We start from the raw sequence: 19513 nt of genomic DNA on the forward strand, positions 1-19513 counted from the left end.
TTTGAGTTCAAAACCCTCCCCTGTCTTATTACAGGCTCCAAGGCTCCATGTAGACTACTTATCAGCGTTGAAAATTCACATACCCAAAGTTTCTTCTGGGCTGGATATTCCTCTCCCAACCCTAGGGTTACCATATTTTCTAACTCAACAAAGAGATTCCTTGACCCTGTCCCAACTATGGTGCCCTGCCTCCTGCTAGTTTCCCCTTAAACCACCTCTGGTTTCTGTTTGTCTTCTGATAACTTGCTTGCCAGGGTCTTCCATCTCTGTCTTTTTTTTTTGTCTCCATCCCCGTAGTCCAGCATTTCTCTAATGATCACTCCCCCCCTCTGTGATCCTCCAGTGACCCCCCTCCCCCCTGCGTTCTTCTCCTCCATGGGATCTGATAAGGCAGTATATTTGTACTCTTCGGGACACCGGTAGCATGAGTGAAGCTTTCCCTCTACTACTGCTTCGCGCCTCAGCGGAATCAGGAAGCAGTAGCAGAGGGAATGCTTCCAGCTGTGGAAGACAGCGTGTTTACTTCACTCAAGTTGCCAGCAACCCAAAGAATGAAAGAGCGGTTGCAGTGATGGATCCTACTATCCCCAGATGCACCATCTCTCCTTTTCTCAACTTCCCTTTCATCCAGCATCTCTCCCTCCTTCCCCACCATTCTAGGGTTCACCATCTCTCCCTTTCTCTTCCCAACTACCCTCCTATCCAGTATCTCTATCCCCCCTCCCTCCACACCATCCCTTGGGTCCAACTTCTCTTCCTTTCTTTTCCCTCCCTCCATCCCATTGTCCACCATTTCTCTCCCTCTCTATTTTCAGACCCATTATTTCTTCCCCTTCCCACCCACCCCCACCCTCAGACCAGCATATGTCCCTCTCTTTGAACCCCCTCCCTCCCTCCGTGTACTTCTAATAGTTACACCAGGGGGCCCCCCCGAAGGCCGTCATGTTTCTCCTTTCTCTCCACCGTCGTTCCCCTGGCATTCCGGTTTCACTTTAAAAACTAATTACAGCCTGCAAAGGATTGCCGGTGCTGAAGTGATTCTAGCAGGATGCCGTCAGCCTCTGCCACAGGTTCCCTCTGCTGTGGTCCCACCCCTTCTCTGACATGACAGGAGTAATCTAATGAAATACTTTTTTACAGAAAGGGAGGTAGATGAGTGGAATAGTCTCCTGGTAGAGGTGATGGAGACAAAGACTGTATCTGAATCAGTGGCACAGCTAGGGAGGTTGCTGCCTAGGGCAGTGTGGCCCAACATCACCGCGCAGTGTGCCCCCTGCTCTTGCCCCATCACTTGATCACCCACCCCCATGTACCTCCTGAAATGTTTGCCAGCATGAGCAGCAGGTGGAAGAACATTTAAATTGGAATGCCGGGGAATAGAGAGGAGAAGAAGCGTCGCACTTTTATGAAGACGGTGCCCAGGACGGTCCACCCCCCACCCCCACCTCTTTACTACGCCACTGGTCTGAACTCAAAAAAGCATGGGACAAGCACATGGAATCTCTTAGGGAGAAGAGAAGATAGTGGATGCGGCGAATGAGCAGACTGGATGGGCCATTTGGCCTTTATCTGCCACCATGTTTCTATGGTAGAAATGTCTCAGATTTCATAGGATCAACTTTTCAAAATGATTCGGAGCGCTAATCTCCAGTGAAGATATAGTTCAGTGTTGTAGCTGATCAGGTATCCACTGCATCCACCAAACTGGTTGTCTGTGACCCCAATCCTTCTTACTGCCTTTATAAGGAAGAAGAGCGTAAGAAGAACATAAGAATAGCCTTACTGGGTCAGACCAATGGTCCATCTAGCCCAGTATCACGTCTTCGCAGAGGCCAATCCAAGTCACAAGTACCTGGCAAAAACCCAAATAATAGCAGCATTCCATACTACCATCCCATGTCTGTCTTAGCAGCAGACTATGGACTTTTCCTCCAAGAACTTGTCCATACCTTTTTTAAAACCAGTTACATTAACTTCTCTTATCACATCCTCTGACATCAAGCGGTTTCATTTGTGACTATTTCCCCACTTAGGTCCCACCTTCTCTCTCTACAACCTTCTCTCTCTCCTCAGTAGGGAGCCCACAAATCTGGAACCATCTTCACAGCCATCTTTCACCCCTTCAGTCTGTCCAGAATTCAGCTGCATGACTCATATTCCGTGAGAGCCACTATACTCACATTACCCCTCTCTTAAAGACACTTCATTGGCTTCCCATCCTTTTCCGAATACAATTCACATTCCTTTTACTGTCCTACAAATTCATTCACTCAGCTGCCCCTCATTATCTCTCTTTATTTCTCTCCCCCTGTGTTTTCCCTCCTCCCCCACGAATTCTGCTCAACTTCTCTTCCTCTGCCAATTCAAGACTCTGTCCTTTCTGTCATACAGCGCTGTTTGCCTGGAACAAACTGTCTGAATCCGTAGGGTGGGCTCCGTCTCTGACAGTATTCAAGTCTAAAAGCCCACCTCTTCATGACTGCTTTCAGCTCCTAACTCTCCTCCTTGGGTTCTGCATCCCCAGCCCTCTGTGCCATGCCTGTCTGTCCAAGTTAGATTGTAAGCTCTTCTGAGCAAGGGACTGTCTAATGTCAAAATGTACAGCGCTGCGTATGCCCTTCAGCGCTATAGAAGTGTTACATAGTAATAGTATTAGTAGAGGGCAGTACGCATGCATTTGCCCTTCTATCCATAAGTGTTGCTGTTCTGCAGATGGCTGTGAATCCTTTTCCTCAGAGGCTGTGATCATTATCTCTACAGCATTCCTAGACTGATGACATGCTAAACCTAGGAATCTATCCCATATCTTTTTGCCAGCCTATATTTCATACTTCATTAGAATACACTATTTATCTGGCGTTACAAATACAGTATTTGCCAGCAAATACATTAATTGACAGTACATTGATTTGTCATAAATACTGTTTAAAAATGATGTGTAGGCATTACAGGGAAAATACTAAAACTGGTGCCTTAATTTGGGCTGTAGAGGGGATCCCCCAGGAAAGATAGGCGTCGGAAATGTAGGCCTGGGTTTTCTGAGCCTTCATCTCTGGTGCCTGTATTTGCAAGAATCACGCTTGCTTAGGCGCTTGAGGTGCATTTCACTATCTGGAGCTGGTTAGAGAATCCAGGAGTATGTAATAATAATAATAATAACTTTATTTTTATATACCGCAATACCACAAACAGTTCAAAGCAGTTTACAGAAGAAGAGACTGTATACAGCAGACAGCGAGATTACAGGATACCTTCGAAATTACATTTGCACGTTGAGGTTAGTCAAATTTGCCTGGAAGAGTTTTAGAAATACTTCAAGGCTGAAGTGGGGTCAGAGAAATTTGTCAAAGAGAGAAGTTTCGGATTGACTTCCTAAAAGAATGTCTCTCAAAGTTCATGTCTGTGGTGAACATTGCTGTGACCAGGGCCGCCATCAGAAATTTCTGGGCCCCTTACTGAGCAATCCTATTGGGCCCCCCACGCACCCCTTCCCCCCCCCGACCCCCCCCCCCCTTCTTCCATGGGCCGAATACACACATACTTTTCTCTGTCACCGCACTCTTTGACCAAAAGATTTGTAAGCCTGCAACCACGTCAAAGTAGACTCTTTCAGCAGGGCCCTAACCTAACCTAACCTAAACTAAACTAATCTATACCTATCTATTCTAAACTAACATATGTCTAGCGCACACAAACCCCTGCTCTACGTGGGAAAAATAACACCAGCTCAATGCTGGCGTTACCATCTAGTGTGCGTGGCGAACGCTAAAGCCACTATCGTAACTTAGTAAAAGGAGCCCTATTTTTATTAGTTAATTATTATTATTATTTTCCAATGCTCAATATGACTTCCTTTTTTAAGGTTTGACACTTGTGCCAGAATATTTTTACTAAATTTAAGAAGTATTTCCCTCTTTCAAGTTTCAAGTTTATTCATATATTTGATTAAACGCTTATCCTAGGATACTAAGTGTTGTACAATGATAATAAAAACTTTTATAGACAAACAAATAAGTCAGACAGTTTTCTTACTTAACTATTAAGACCTTAGTGGTACAGTGGGAGGGGAGAACTACAATATTTATCAAGGAAAGATACATAAAAGGAAAGTATATTAGGGTAGGGAAAAGTTAACAAATTTGCTGGACTAAATCAAATAGTCAATTATAGGCATCTTTAAAAAGAAAACATTTTAGATTGCTTTTGAACTTCTGTATATTTTGTTCGGATCTTATATATATAGGAAGAGAATTTCAAATCATAGGCGCAGTTACTGAGAAGATTGTGGTACGGCGAGTACCTATTATCCTTAGAGATGGGACACTAAGAGTATGTTGAGAAGTGGATCTAAGGGCTCTAGGTGGGTCATATGGGATTAGAAGTCTGTCAATGAATACTGGAGTGTGTGTTTGTATTGTTTTGAAAGTTAAAAGGGCGATTTTATATGTTATCCTATGTATGACTGGTAACCAATGAGCTTTTCGTAGTAGTGGAGTAACATGATCATATTTTTTAGAACCAGATAGGAGTTTAATAGCAGTGTTTTGGATTAGTTGTAAACGTTTTATTTCTTTTAAATTTATGCCTTTGAGTAGAGAGTTACAATAATCAATTTTGGATATTACAAGGGAATGTATTAAAACTGTAAGGGATTTAGCATCAAGAAGAGGACGGATTGATCTGATCATCCTTAATTTATAGAAGCAGTTTTTAACTAGAGTACTGATTTGAGGATGAAATGTAAGTTTGTGATCAATTAGTACCCTAATATTTTTATAATAGTAGTTAATTTGAGTGGAATATTATCAATTGAAATTGGAGCAGTTAAATGTAAGCCTTCTTTCCATACAAATAACATGGTATTAGTTTTAGAAATATTTAATGAAAGCATATTATTATTTAACCAATCATGAATGGTGGAAAGTTTTTGGTTAATAAGAGCAATATCATCTTGATTTGCAGGGTCTATATTATGCATAAGTTGAAGATCATCAGCATAAGCTGTAAATCCTATTGATTGACAAAGAGTCAGGAGGGGGGCCAGGTAGATATTAAATAGTAAAGGAGATAATATAGAACCTTGTGGAACACCGAAGTTAGTATGATATGGTTTTGAAGCAGTCTTATTAAAATGAACTGTAGAAGATCTGTCAAATGGTATAGAAGTTAAAAAAAGGGACAGGCGTTAATGAAGTCATTAGGTTCAATCTAGCCTTTATTTCTGCATGAATTTAAACAACTAAAGAAAAAGATAAATATAGCTCATCCAGTCATACAAGAAATGGCTCTACAGCAGGGGTGCCCACACTTTTTGGGCTTGCGAGCTACTTTTAAAATGACCAAGTCAAAATGATCTACCAACAATAAAATTTAAAAAAAACCACAAAGCACACTGTATGCAGAGAAAATGTTAATTATCATTTATATTCCGCGGGTTTTCAAAGAGGTCAAGTCAGACGATTCTATGCAATGTCACCTCAGGAACAACTATACAAAAATAGACAAATATACCCCCTCTCTTTTTACTAAATCGCAATAGCGGTTTTTAGAGCAGGGAGATGCACTGAATGCCCTGTGCTGCTCTCGATGCTCATAGGCTCCCTGAGCTAAAAACCGCTATTGCAGATATAAATTCTCTAAACAGACACATTTTGATCACTAAACTGAAAATAAAATCATTTTTCCTACCTTTTTGTCTGGTGATTTCATGAGTCTCTGTTTGCACTTCCTTCTTCTGACTATAAATCCAATATTTCTTTCTGCCCCTCACCTTTTCTTTCTGTCTCTCTTTCTTTCTCTCTCCCCCCTGCCCCCCCAAGCCATCGCACCAATTTCTCCACTTCCCCAATTCTTTCCCTACCCCCTAAGCCACCATGTTGATTTCTCCCTGCTTCCACGAGTCAGGCCAGGAATGTGCAAGCGCCGGACTCACAAGACTTCACCTCTGATGTCAATTCTAACGACGGAGAGGAAGTTCCAGGCTAGCCAGGCAGCGATTGGCTGGCCCAGAACTTCCTCTCTGACGTCAGAATTGACGTCGGAAGTGAAGTCTTGTGAGTCTGGCACTTCTACGTGCCTGGCCTGGCTCAGGGAGGCAGGAAGAAAAAGATTGCCAAGGCAACGCGATCGACTCACATTGCCTTTGCGATCTACTGGTCGATCGCGCTCGACCATTTGGGCACCCCTGCTGTTATGGTATCCTGTCCTGACTTGAGGAAAGGGGTTTAGTCCCCCAAAAATTGCCTTATTTCCATTTCCTATTTATAAACTTTAATCAATAGATACAATACTACTTGATTCTACGTAGAGCAACAAAACAATTTTTTCTACCTTTTGTCATTTTTGCTTTAATCATCTTGTCTTCACTCTTCTTTCTAGCCAGCATCTGTCCGCTCTGTCTTCCATACAGCATCAGCCCCTTCCATCCACTGTCCGCCCTCTCCCCGTTCCATAGGCATCTTCCCTCTTTTTATGCTTCTTCAATAAATTGTCTATCCTGTGCCCCTTCTCTTCTCCTTTGTACACGATTGATTTCAGCTCTGCCACCTCTCCATTTTTCTCTCTCTGTCACCACCCCGTCCCCTATGCTCTGGCATCTCTCTCTTCTCCTTTCTTTCCTTCGCATCCCACAGTCTGGTATCTTCCCTTCCCTGATTCTCTAGCATCTCACTCCTTTCCTTTTCTTCCATCTCTCCCTCCCCCTCCATGCTCTGACATCTCCTCCTTCCTTTCCCCCTTCCTTTTCCCTTGGTCTGGCATCTCTTCCTCCCTCCCTTTCCTCCAATCCCTGGCATCTCGTTTCATTCCCTCCCTCATCTTCTTTCTCCCTCCTGTTGGGTGCAGCAAGTCTCTCCCCCTCTGCTCCCTTTCCTCCTTCTGTCACCCATGACCTGGCGTCATGAACTTCTTCAGGCAGCAGCATTCACAATTCGCTGCTGTTGCCAGCTTCGGGCCTTCTTCTCTGTCGGGTCCTGCCTTCATGGAAACAGAAGTAGGCAGGACCCGGCAGAGAGGAAGGCCTGAAGCTGGCAACAGCAGTGAATTATAAATGCTGATGCTAGCCGAAGAAGTTCATGACACTAGGTCGAACACCCGGGGCAGACTGTTACTCTCCCCCCCACGACCCTCCTATCTCTCCCTCCCTCCCATCACGAGACTCTAAACAGCACTGCTCTACTCTAAGCAGGCTGCATCAGGGCTTTCTCCTGCCTTGATTCCCTCTGGCATGTCACTGATGAGGGAAGGAGGGAGAGATAGGAGGGTTGGATCGGGTTGGGGGTCGCCCGGGATGATGATGAGGCTGCTGCTGCTGCCAGCGAATCCAGCAAGGGTGAGGCCCAAAGCACAGCACTGGCAGGCCCCCCTGACTATTTCGGGCTCTAGGCCTGTGCCTACTGGGCCTATCCTTTAATCTGGCCCTGCTTCCCCCCCATATGCCCTGACATCTCTCTTCCACTCCATGGTATGGTATCTCCTTTCCCTCCCTCCCATGGTCTTTGCATCTCTTTCCTCCTTTTCCTGATCTTCCTTCTCCCTCCTTCCCTCTCTCTCCCCAATTGGGTGCAGCAGTATTTCTCTTCCCCCCTACCCCCACTGGGTACAGCAGTATCATCAGCATTTCTCTTCCCCCCCCCAATTGGGTACAGCAGAAGCAGCATTTCTCTTCCCCCTCCCCCCTAATTGGGTGCAGCAGCATTACTCCTCCCATTCCCCCCCCTCGTCTCACACACCCGGCAGATTCGCTACAGACAAAGACAAGTTGCAAGTTTCCCTTGGTCGCTGACCTATCTCCCAAAGGGCAGCAACAGAGGGAAGTTTACAACTTGCTGCTCTTGCTTACTTCGGGCCTTTCTCGTTGCCGGGTCCTGCCTTCACGGAAACAGAAAGTAGGCAGGACCCGGCAGCGAGAAAGGCCCGAAGTAAGCAAGAGCAAGTAAGCTTCCCTCCGTGGCTGGCCTATCTCCCGCATGCTCCGGGGCTTTAATGGTCCGTGCCGGCTTCTCTTCTCTACCCCCCCCCCCCCCGACGTAACTTCCGGTTTCGGAGGGAAGCCGGGTTCGAGTCGCTTGCTGGGGGTTTTTTATGTTTAAAGTCCGGCGGGTTTTCCGGCGGCTCTTCAGGCTGCGCATTAAGCAGTGGCGGCAGCAGGATTCGGCAGATGACAGCCGTGCGGGCATCTAAATTTGCTGGGCGTTGCGCCCGGCTGAAAAGCGTTGGGGAGAACATTGGGGAGCCTGGGCCCCCTGTCAGCTCCGGGCCCCTGAATGCAGGACTGGTAGTTCTGCCCTGATGGCAGCCCTGGCTGTGACATAACTCTTGGTGCCCAGCTGTAGGCCCACTTACACTTATATTTTATATTGTAATCTTGGCTCCCAGATGTTGTTATATAATTGAGACTACAGCATTAGGGCACCTAAATCTTGGCGCCAGTTTATAGAATTGCCACCATAGTGGGCTCTGCCACATGCACATTTTTTCTGACAGTATTAAACTCTGCATTTACAGGATTATATGCACAGCCAGTGGTGCATCATGGGCGAGAGGCGCCTGGGGTGGAGATGCCCCACCTCTGAACTCATCAAGTTTCAAGTTTATTTCTTATTTGATAGAATCGCTTTTTTTCAAAGATTACAAAGTGATGAACAATAATTTTTTTTTTTTTAGAGGGTGACATACACTATAGGGATAGACAGATGTACATTTCATAGAGAAATCGGGGAAGAACTACAATTTGATATAGGAAGGAGAAAAAATAAGGATAAAACAATAGGAGTTATATTATATTAGATCAGTACTTGCCTACTTCAAATGGAAATAGTAACTCAGCTAAAAAGGCAAATTAATACTAGTGAAAAGACGCTTGCCCTCCCCCCATTCCTTCCCTGATGCTTCCTGCTGCATGCGCCCCCTTCCCTTCTTTCATACCCCTAGTTGTTCACCGCTGCGAGTAACAACTTCAACGTGCGAACCGGTGGCTCTCCCTCTGGTGTCACTTCTTATGTGCGGCACCCGGAAGTGTCACAAGCGGGAGAGCTGACTCGGTCGCATGGGACACGTTGAAGTTGTTGCTTGCGACGGTGAACAACTAGAGGTGCGGGGGAAGGGAAGGGAGAGGCGTGCGCGTAGTGAGGGGAGGAGTGGGAAGAGGCTTAGGGGGTGGAGAGGATGTGGGGTGCTGGTGCCCAGGGTGGACCGCCCCCCCCCCCTTCATCCCCCCTTACTGTGCACCGATTTATACATTCACCTCTGTTGAAAAGGAAACTCATCAGGCAGCACCAAGACCTCTGGCACAAGTACAGAATATCTAAGTGCTGTTTGAAAACTGACCTCTCGGTGATCATGTATTGTCTTTCCTCTTGATTTGTCAGCATGAATGCTCTCCATAGTCAGGTTAGGAAAAGCTTCATTCTTGGCAGCTTTGCTGGAAAGTGGCTACAGAAAGCCAGAAGTCTGTTAGAAAAAGAAAAGGAGCCTGGCAACACAGAGGACCAGATTATACTGCTAAATGTTGCAGCCAATTTCTGAGGTAACTTGATCTGTTTAGCAAATCCTTAACTGTGCTATGGATATCCCTTACCTACGTTTCTACCTAGAACTGTTTGGTCACTTGGATACCAAGTACCACCTGGAGCTGTGAAAATGTTTCTTGGGCTTTGGTAACTGGTCTTATGTTTTCATGCTAATCTTAATAAAAATTCCAAGGTCTCAGCAGATGACAAAAGTAACTAGTTACCAGGGTTATACTCTTTAAACAAAGGGAATGAACTGAAACATTCTCTGAAATGCTCCAGGCTGTTGTATATCTGCCCATGGACCCTTGAGTAGTTCAGCTTTCATGCTTTGTTTTCACTGTGCACTTGGGGAATACAGGGTTGGAGAGGTGTCTTTTGGAACCACTTCTGGAAATGTAAAAAGATCTTGGCAGACAATTCCGAAATCCTTTCCTGTGCGTGGGGAGCAGATGTAAGGACTTAGTTTTCTGTTATTAATATTAAGTTTCTCTTGAAACCAATATCCCTCAGAGAATCACAGCAGGGGCCTTTCCCCATTCCTCACTTTTGATATACTGACTTTTTATTATTAAATGTTTTAAATGAATAGCACATAATAACATAAGATCTTATTGGGTCAAACTATGGTCTATCTAGTCCAGTACTCTATCTTCATGGTGGCCAATCCAGGTCACTAGTACCTGGCAGAACCCCAAATAGTAGCAACATTCCATGCTACTGATCCCTATGTCTATCTCAATAACAGACAATGGACTCCAGGAAATTGTCCAAACCTTTCTTAAAACCAGCTACATTAACCACTCGTACCACAACCTCTGGCACTATAAGCTATGGCTTGCAGTTTTATCTGTGAATTCCCAGACTGATTGAGCAACAGAAAGACATGAAAGATTAACATCTTTGAAAGATTTGCATAACTACAGAGGAGCTAGGGCTTCTGATTTATAACAAGTATTTGTTTCTAGTAAGGCAATTAAAATCATTTCAAGCTTAGATACTGACTAGCATTTCCCTGATCATTCTGATCAGCCTGAGCCCTATTCTGATCCTGAGGTGGGTGAATGCTGGAAATTTTTCACAAACTGTTGAAGCACGGATGCTTATGAAAGAGGAATGAATGATACACTAATTAGCTAAGACCAAAAGATTTGATGACTGGATAGTATTACTGCTCAGAAGTTTCAAATATTCTATTTCAACCATATCTCTGTAGGTAGTACAATATTAACAGAAAAAAATATGGTTACACGTAACTGGAAGAGTTATGATCGACTGAATTACACTTTCTGGTGGGCAAACCTATATTCCAGTTACTAGTATGAAAGAATGAACACGGAATGTTTAGGATATAGTAACGCATTCAAAATGGTGTGGAGCTCATTGACTGCATTTATTGAGTCACAATAACTGTCATGTACTTTTCCTTTTATTTTACTTCCTTACACATCCAGGATGGGGGGGGGGAGGGAATGTATTATTGTTTGCTATACTTAATTATCTATATTATTGAAATTAAATATGTACTTCTTCTATTAATTATGGGGAGGAAGGGGGGAGAAAATGATTGTTTTTTTAATTATTTGTGTATTTAAAGTGCATTCTGTGTAGTGTTTATGTTTAAACTCATTGTATGGCATTGTTAACATTTGAAGATTAATAAAGATTTATAAAAAATAATAAAGGTTAAAAGGTAGTCTATCAAGAAATAAAAGCAACTGAAGTCCCATTTTGCATAGTGTCTAGGTCAGAAAATCTGGGACATCCACAATTTCTGTGCACCAGGAACAACCATTTCTGAAAAAAAAAGTTTGAAAAACATAGCATCATCACTCAGTGCTTTGCTTGTCTAAGTACCAAAATAGAAATTACATATGTAAGTACCAGCAGTCACAGGAATAAGAACCAAGATCATAGATGCTTACATAGGACCACAGAAAAATGATGATAGATAAAGACCATATGGCCTATCCAGTCTGCATATCGACTATCCCTGCCTCTCCCCTAGAGATCCTATATATTTGTCCCAAGCTTTCTTAAATTTAAAAACAGTTTCATCTCCACAACCTCTACATGGAGGCTGTTCACAAATTCACTAGGAGGAGAGTATGGCATAGTGGTTAGAGAAACAGCCTCACCACCCTGAAGTTGTGGGTTCAATCCGTTCTAACCGGTTTAGCATTGAAGTATTTTAGCTCTCGATGCACATAACAGCTCTGCATGGTCTTTTCCATGCTTTGTATCATCCTCAGATAATGCTATGTAAATGTAGTACAACGAGGACATTAATATTAAAATGAGTACTCCTGGTGATGCCCAGACATTTCTTGGTGATACACGAAATGAAGCACTGACTTTTACCACTCCAAAATTGCCAGCAGGTCTGGAGATGCTGGTAGTATGTTAAAAGAGCATCTCAGGTGCGTCTCATGCGTTTGCTGCAGAAAGTATGATAAATGAAGATACTTTTATCATACTTGATGGGAGTGCCAGATACACACGTGTGCGTGTCTTATAGGTGCATCTCAAGCATGTGTGTCAGATAGGTGCATCTCATGCATGTGTACCAGATACACACATATTAAAGGCGTCTTTCCTGTGCTTGTCTTATAGGTGCATCTCATGCATGTGTGTCAAAGGTGCATCTCATGTGCATTTGTTAAAAGTTCAAAAACAAAAAATATGGAGTAAGGGCTCCATGTCCTGCCGAAGCAGTGTAGAAGAAAAACATACATATTTTGTATTTTCACATTTGTATGGCTTGCATACAGGTACCGTGCTTCCTCGAAAATAAGACCTATCCCCAAAATAAGCCCTAATGCATTTTTTTGGACCCAAAATTAATATGACACTTTCTTATTTTCAGGGAAACAATGTAGTTCTCCACCCCTCCGCTTCCTCCCTGTAATGGGATCGATGGACGCCTATCACGTGTGCCTATGATGCGCTACAATAAGGCATGCCTAATTCATGCGTATGTGTGCCTACAACGTAGCATCTCCTGCTGTATGTGCCTTCTACTGTGAACTATTCTGTGCACTACTGTGAACTATTTTTTGCTACTTCAGCTTGTCTGTGGTACTCTTTTCTCACATATTTAAAGACAATAGACTGTTTTCAGTCCAATTCTTTATATGTGAGGTTGCAAACCATTGGACCCCCTGAGGAAGGCGTGTTTGTCGAAACACGAACCGTGTAGGGTCCGGTTGGATTTTTATCACAGTATTTTTTATCACTGTACTTTTTTAATTGAATTTTCATGGTTTTATATGTCAGTGTTTAATAAATTATCTCCAGAACATCTGTATCCACAGTTTTTGTTTGTGTTTTCATCAAGTTTTAATATATCACAAACAACAATTAATCTATATGTGGCATACTGTGAGTCCTGCTGGATTGAATAAGGAAATTGAGTGGACAATGCTATAAAGCAGGGCTGCCCAAGTCCGGTCCTCGAGATCTACTGGCAGGCTAGGTTTTTGAGATATCTGCAATGAATATGCAAGAGAGAGATTTGCCTGCCTGCACTGCCTTCTTGGTATGCAAATCTCTCTCATGCATGTTCATTGTGGATATCCTGAAAACCTGGCCTGCCAGTAGATCTCGAGGACCAGACTTGGGCAGCTCTGCTATAAAGCAACAGTTGCCTTCAATTAGTCATTTGCAATGTCATCACATTACAAATTTGTATTTAACAGACCATTCTTTATATGAATGGTATTCCTGCTATCCTGCTCTGCTCTGTAGGAGGCCAATTACATGATGTTGAAGACTTGTATAATGAATTGTTTATGCCTGTATTATATTTTCTCTGTTTTCATGGCTAAGATGTTCCTGTAAAGATAATACTATTCATGTTTTTCTCAGGATTTAGTTCTTCCTCCTGCCAAAGCAAACTGTGAAACACAAACTCGTGTTGAGGAAGAGGAAGCTTTGATTATCAACTGACAGGATTTAACAGTTGATTATGGGTGTTTGTAGCTTCCTGAACTTTATTGGATTTTTTGATTCTTTTTTGGATTTTTGGATTCTTTTTTTGGATTTTTGGGACTTTGCACCTTAAGGAAATTATAGACACTGGCAGCATGTTTTTTGTTTTTTTTTTAAATGTATTTTATTGAAGGCAATGCAGATAACCAGACATAGAAATAATAGTCATAGAAAACATATGCATCGTATGCATCGTATAAGAAAATGAGCAGATACAATCACATTTTCATGTTTTCTCCCACCCTTCCACCCTCCTTCCCACCTATGAGATCCAAAAGAATGATCAAGCTTGCTCTAAAAGAAAATCAGGGCAATATAAACTGGTCACAGTTTGAGTAATCTGCTTCAGGCAGTTGGTGTTAATGAGTTCCAAAATGGTTCCCAAGTGAACTGTAGCCATCTTCCTCCAGGAGTGTCTAAATTGGGCGTTCTCCGCCATTCCATCTGCAAATGCTATATAAAGAGTACCCTCCACTGTGCTAAAGTGGGAGTCTCTGGGGTTAAACAAAGCAGCAATATAGTCTTGATGCCAAGAGAAAAGACACCTTAAGAAATTCTCGCATACCCTTGGGCACTGGGGCAGTTATTGGATACTGGGAAAAAATAGCATGGGTGTTAATGGACAGCATGCTTTCCATAGAACAGAAATATGTTGCAAGATCCTCTTCTAAAAATGCTGGACTGCCGTGCATAGATAAAACATAGAAACATAGAAAGATGACGGCAGAAAAGGGCTACAGCCCATCAAGTCTGCCCACTCTTCTGTCCCACCCCATCAAGTCTGAGTGCTAATGACCCAGTTCCGTAGCTCGACCCCCGTAGGGATCCCACTGGATGTCCCATTTATTTTTAAAGTCGAGTACACTGGTGGCCTTGACCACTTGCACCGGAAGTTTGTTCCAGTGATCTACTACCCGTTCTGTAAAGAAATACTTCCTGGTGTCACCATTAAATTTCCCTCCTCTGAGTTTGAACGGGTGCCCCCTTGTGACCGAGGGTCCCCTGGGGAAGAATATATCGCTTTCCGCCTCGACACGACCTGTGATGTACTTAAACGTCTCAATCATGTCTCCCCTTTCTCTACGCTCCTCAAGAGTATAGAGATGCAGTTTGTCCAGTCTTTCCTCGTATGGGAGACTCTTGAGTCCGGAGACCATTCTAGTGGCCATTCGTTGGACTGACTCAGCTCGAAGCACGTCTTTTTGGTAGTGTGGTCTCCAAAACTGCACACAGTATTCCAGGTGAGGTCTCACCATGGCTCTGTAGAGCGGCATAATGACTTCAGGTTGACGGCTGACGAAGCCTCTATTGATACATCCCAACATTTGCCTTGCCTTGGATGAGGCTTGCTCCACTTGTTTGGCAGCCTTCATGTCTGAACTGACGATCACACCCAAGTCCTGTTCTTCTGAAGTTCTAGCTAGTGTTTTTCCATTCAAGGTGTAAGTTTTGCATGGATTTCCGCAGCCGAGATGCATGACCTTACATTTCTTAGCGTTGAAGCCCAGCTGCCATGTCGAGGACCAGTTTTCCAGCTTGATCAGATCCTGCGTCATACCATCCTTAAGATTGTTTTCACTTACTATATTACACAGTTTGGCGTCGTCGGCGAACAGTGTTACTTTACCCTGAAGCCCTTGGGTCAAGTCTCTTATGAATATGTTGAAAAGAGATGGTCCCAGGACCGAGCCCTGCGGCACTCCGCTAGTTACCTCCGAGTGACCAAGAGTGACCATATGACCAAGAGTAGCAGAGTTACCACATTTCAGACACTTCGAGTCCAAGTAAAGGGTCATAAGCTGGGCTCGACTGGGCAAGATGTAATATCGCATAACCAGCTTACAGCTGATTTCCCAGAGAGGAACTGTTAGGTGTAGGTGAGATATCATATGAATGTAACACTTGAGGGTATCAACCAATATGGTCACGCCTATGTTCACAGACCATTGCGTACATAGACGCATATAGTCATAGTCTGGTAATAATTCCTGCAGACTTTTATGGTGAATTCTTAGAGGGATAGTATTCTGTGCATCTAAGCAGAAGGCCTCTTTCAGTTGCTCATGAGATTCGGAGGTCAAAGTCGAGGAGGGCAAGGAAAGTATATAGTGATGCAATTGCTGATAGGCATATAAGTCCTGAGTAGGTAACAAAAGCTCTGTTTGTAAATCTAAAAAGGGTCTAAGGGCTCCCTCATCAGTAAGAACATGGTAGAGATAACTAATGCCCCGGACCCTCCAGTGTTGAAATGTTTGAGAGATCCTACCCGGTTCAAAGTTTGGATTGCCCCAAATTGTCAACAAGGGTGTGGAATCCCGAGCGAACCTTTAATAAAGAGCATAACCACCGCCATGCCACTCACATGGTGGAATAAATGGGATAGGCCTGTAGAGGTAGACGAAAATATTTCCGAGATGTGTGGAAGATAGCACTAAAATGGTATGGGTATATAGGGCTATCTTAGCCGAGGTGAAGGAAAATGTAGAGAGATCCCTGAACCAGTCATTAATGTGGCAGAGCTGATACACCACAGCAAATAGTTGGGTATTTAATAGCCCCAGCCCCTCCCCCCCAATCTCATGGGGAAGCAACTACCTTGTATGCAAATATAGATTTTTTGCCTTTCCACAAGAATTTGTTTAAACCCCTTATTATACTACTATGGGTTCAAGGCATAAGCATTAAAAGTAGCATTTGAAAAAGATACAACCAGTAGGGCAGTAGTAACATGTTGTACAAGATTTTGCTTAGGAGGGAAAGGGGATAATCCCTCCATACTGACAGTTTCTGTTTCATGAAGCGTAGGTGGGTGGTGATGTTAAGGGAGTATAACTGGGACAGGTCGCAAGGCACCAAAACGCCTAAATATTTTATTGCTCCCTCTGCCCACGCTAAGGGAAAAACTCCCTGTCATGCAGCGGGAACAGCCAGGTCTAGCAGGAGAACCACAGATTTAGGACTATTAAGCTCAAATCCTGAGTAGAATCCAAACTCATCAACAAGCCCCAATAGAGCTGTTAAAGAGCGCTGTACATTAAATAAGACTATGAGGATGTCATCAGTGAAAGTCAAGACTTTCACCTGCTGCCCCCCCACGATTACTCCTCGCTCATGAGGAGTTTTACAACCACAACTTCCTTCCTGTCCCTTGTTGACAAGATTCAGCAAGATAAGTAATATTTTGTATATATTTTTATTAACACCTTAGGGTGGTAGGCAGGTGATGCTAAGTGGGGATGGTGTTAATCTGACTGAGCACAATTTTATCACATTTTCAGTTTGGTTTAAGATTTTTAGACTTTTTTGTTTTCTAATCGGTAGATCTTCTTTTTGTTTGAGCACAGAAAGGACATAACAAAAACTGGCTCCTAGTTGTCTATCTAACCAGGGATAGAAGCCTAGAGATTAGAGCTGGAATGCAAGCAGCATCTTTCGATTAGCTAAAGGGCTGCCAAAGGCCAGTAGTGGAAGCACTAACTTAATGACTTAATGAACTAAGCACAGCATGGAGAATTTAAAACAGAACAGACCAATGTTGAAATTCTCATGATTTTATGTTACTATGCCAGATGGTGACTGGTATATATCCCTGTTGTGGGATCCTCTAGAAAAGGGCTGCCCAAGTCCAGTCCTTGAGATCTACTGGTAAGCCAGGTTTTCATGCATGAGAGAGATTTGCCTGCACTTCCTTCTTGGTATGCAAATCTCTCTCATGCATGTTCATTGTGGATATCCTGAAAACCTGGCCTGCCAGTAGATCTCGAGCCAACTTCCTCAAGCCAAGCACCCCCTAAGTTAAACAGATTTCAATCAAGTACCCCCCAAGCATCAAGCAGCAGAGATTTTGAAACTGACATATTTTTGTTAAAGTTAACTAACTAAGCAACATACATAACAAATATAGGTCACAGACCAAGACACAGGCCCCGATGTTCTAAGATCCACGTTATAATCCTGTGGGTGGCTACAGTGGCGCTAAATTTTCTGAATTCAAAACAGCACGTGATGCTCAAAGAACTTTGCATGCAAATGAGGTTTACAGGGGGTCCATGAAAATCCCATCCAATCAGTTGTTGGAGAAAGTGACAGACACGCCTTCCTCAGGGGTCCAATGGTTTGCAACCTCACATATAAAGAATTGGACTGAAAACAGTCTATTGTCTTTAAACATGTGAGAAAAGAGCACCACAGACAAGCTGAAGTAGCAAAAAAAAAAAAAAATGCTAAGAAGTACTCGTCGAGTACATCTCTCTTATCTGTATCCTTCTCCTCTACTGCCAACTCCAGATTCCGTTCCTTCTTTCTTGTCATGCCGTATGCCTGGAACAGGCTGCCAGAGTCAATACGCCATGATTCGTCTCTAACGGTATTCAAATCCAAGCTACAAGCCCTCTTTTTTGAAACTGCTTTCAACTCTTAACTAACTCACCATCAGTTACCACTACCCACTGTATCATTCCTTCTGCTAGAAACACCCCAACCCTGAGATGTCCTGTCTGTCTATCCAAATTAGATTGTAAGCTCTTCTGAGCAGGGACTGTCTTTTGAATGTTAAATGTACAGCGCTCCGTACACCTTTCTGTGCTATGGAAATGATAAATAGTAGGAGGAGTAGGAGGAGCTGTTGAGAGGCTGAAATCTTCCATGATATTGCTTGAGGTATGCAAGAAAGATGTTTATTACTGTCTCCTTCTGTAGAATCACTCTGAACCCTAAAGAAGAGGTTTCTAGAGGGTCTCAAGAGCTGTTAGACTTTAAAAAACAGGCACACTATTGTAACACATGCCCCAAAAATAAACCACTTCCAAGCAGACTGTAAAATCAACATGTGATTCATTATAAACATTGTCTAGTAGTTAAGTACTGTACTATGTTATATACATTTAAAAGAAAGGAAGTACTGTAATTCATTTCAGCAGGTGCATGCAAAGAACTGAAAAGCATAAACAGGGAAATCACATTAAGCTTGGGTGAAATGTGGGTTCATTTTCACTCTGAGTGACATATAGCATGCAGCCATAGTTCCATCAAATATTTTGGAGACTGCTTGGGTGGTTTGCATGCTACTTCTTTGGTCTGATTTAGCAAGGAAAACATTTCACACTTAAAATATGTGCACTAAGAAACTTTCTTTCCTGGGATTGGTATGTTTATTTGATACTATGGTGCTCATTTTCAAAGCAGACAGATGTCTCAAAATGGCAAAAAAAGCATCTAATTTGGATAGGAAATACCTTAAAAACCAATAGGAGGAAATATTTTTTCACTCAGAGAATAGTTAAGCTCTGGAACACGTTGCCAGAGGTTGTGATAAAAGCAGATAGCGTAGAGTTTGGACAAATTCCTGGAGGAAAAGTCCAAGCCTCTGTTTGCTCTAGATTGGTAGCATGGAATGTTGCTACTCTTTGGGTTTTGGCCAGGTACTAGCGACCCGGATTGGCCACTGTGAGAACGGGCTACTAGGCTTGATGGATTATTGGTCTGGCCCAGTAAGGCTATTCTTATGTTCTTAGTAAGGGGGCATGTTGTGGGTGTGTTTTGGATGGTACTGGGGTGGCCCTAGCATTAGGACATCTTTGAATAATAATGGAAAAGGAAGACACATCTAAGTCTAAAAAGAAGTACATTTTTATCTAGACCTTTTTAAATCCAGATCCAACTTACCTTAGCTTCCTCTTTATCCCTTATACTTCCTCTCAATCCCTTAGCTTTTCCTCCTTTAATCTCCTCCCAGTTCCTTCTCTCCCGTCTTTTTGCCTCACTTTCTCTTGAGAGAACAGTCTGAGCTATCTTGGCCCCTCGCTATGGAATGCCCTTCTACTTCTCATCTGTTCTGAATCCTCCTTCCTTAAATTCAAGTCATACTCAAGACCCATCTGTTTACTGAATCCTTTGGACTCTCCGCTTCTTAATTCTTGTCAACCCCTTTCTATTGTCTCTTTATTTAACTAATTTTTATTGTGAACTTCATAGTTGCTTCCTTGAATTTTTTTTTGTAGTATCTCAAGTGCCTC

The sequence above is a fragment of the Geotrypetes seraphini genome, chromosome 2, assembly GCF_902459505.1.
Source record: "Geotrypetes seraphini chromosome 2, aGeoSer1.1, whole genome shotgun sequence".
Classification (NCBI taxonomy): Eukaryota; Metazoa; Chordata; class Amphibia; order Gymnophiona; family Dermophiidae; genus Geotrypetes; species Geotrypetes seraphini.